Genomic DNA, 1,936 nt, shown 5'->3' with positions numbered 1-1,936 from the left:
CTCAGCATTTTTAGGCCCCCAAGGCTAATAGCCTCCAAACCCCTAGGGGCATACGCTGGTGGCCCCTTCTGAAAGTGAGTCCTCTCAGTGCCAAAATCTTGCCTTTCGCATGATTTTTGTTCATCAGTCTTTACCAAGGTCGCTGATCCTTGGCTCTGACGATTCAGAATGCAGACCAGGAAGACACTCCTACCTCAGGGCAGCCGTCCCTAACTTGGTCATCAACAGACCGATGTGGATTAAGGCCTGTATTGGGGGTGTGGGGGAAGGAGGAGATTACAGAAGTCTCTTCTCCCTCCAGCCCAAGGGCCAGAGGATAGTCCAGCACCTTCAAGTGCCCAGGGCTAATGATCTCCAAACCGCCCCAGGGGCTTTCGCTGGAGGGCCTGCCTGAAAATGAGTCCTCTCAATGCTGGACCTTTGCCTTTCACATGATTCTTGTTCATCACTCTTCACCAAGATTCACTGATTCTTGGCTCTGTTCATTCAGAATACAGACCAGGAAAACACTCCTACCTCAGGGCAGCTATCCCTAACATGATCATAAATATGATTAGTTGGATTGGGTGTGGTGCAAGGAGGAGATTATAGCTGTCTCTTCTCTCTCCAGCCCAAGGGCCACAGGATCCTCTCAGCATTTTTAGGGCCCCAGGGCTAATAGCCTCCAAACCCCCAGAGTCATAAACTGGAGGCCCCTTCTGAAAGTGAGTCCTCTCAACACCAAAATCTGGCCTTTTGGATGATTCTTGTTCATGAATCTTTACCAAGAATTGATGATCCCTACCTCAGGGCAGCTGTGCCTAACTTGGTCATCAATGTGACAAGTGCTCAGTAAGGCCTAGATTAGATGTAGGGGGAGGAGCAGATTAGAGGAGTCTCTTGTCCCTCCAGCCCAAGGGCCACAGGATCCTCTCTGCATTTTTAGGCCCCCAGGCCCCCAGGCCCCCAGGCCTCCAAACCCCCAGAGTCATAAACTGGAGGACCCGTCTGAAAGTGAGTTCTCTCAATGCCGGAATTTTGCCTTTCACATGATTCTTGTTCATGAAACTTTACCTAGGATTGCTGATCCCTGGCTCTGATCATTCAGAATGCAGACCAGGAAGACGCTCCTCCCCCATGTTAGCTGTCGCTAATTTCGTCATCAATATGACCGATGTGCATTAAGGCCTGGATTGGGTGTGGAGGAAGGAGGAGATTACAGGAGTCCCTTCTCTTGCCAACCCAGGAGCCACAGATTCCTCTCTGTACTTTCAGGACCCCAGGACCAATAGCAACCAAATAGCCAGGGGTATAAGCTGGAGGGCGCTTCTGATAGTGAATTCTCTCAATGCCAAAATCTTGCCTTTCACATGATTCTTGTTCATGAACCTTTTACCAAGGAGCTCTGATCCCTGGGTCTAATCCTTCAGGAAAACGGACCAGGAAGATCCTCGTACCTCAGGGTAGCTGTCCCTAACTTGGCCATAAGTGTGACTGATGTGCATTAAGTCCTCGATTGGGTATGGTAGGAGGAGAAGATTACAGGAGTCTCTACTCCTTCCAGACCCAGGGCCAAAGGATCTCCTCTGCACCTTCAGATCCCCAGGGCCAATAGCCTCCAACCCTCCAGGGGCATACGCTGGAAGGCCTGTCAGAAAATGAGTCATCTCCAAGCCAAAATCTTGCCTTTCTCATCATTCTTGTTCATGAAACTTTACCTAGGATCGCTGATCCCTGGCTCTGACCATTCAGAATACAGACCAGGAAGACGCTCCTACTTCATGTTAGCTGTCACTAATTTGGTCATCAATATGACCGATGTGCATTAAGGTCTGTACTGGGTGTGGGGGAAGGAGGAGATTACAGGAATCTCTTCTCTCTCCAGCCCAAAGTCCAAAGGATCCTCTCAGTATTTTTAGGCCCCCAGGGCCAATAGCCTCCAAAGCCTCAGAGGCAT

The sequence above is a fragment of the Ornithorhynchus anatinus genome, chromosome 1 (genome assembly GCF_004115215.2).
Source record: "Ornithorhynchus anatinus isolate Pmale09 chromosome 1, mOrnAna1.pri.v4, whole genome shotgun sequence".
Taxonomy (NCBI): domain Eukaryota; kingdom Metazoa; phylum Chordata; class Mammalia; order Monotremata; family Ornithorhynchidae; genus Ornithorhynchus; species Ornithorhynchus anatinus.
This window is presented reverse-complemented; position numbering follows the sequence as displayed.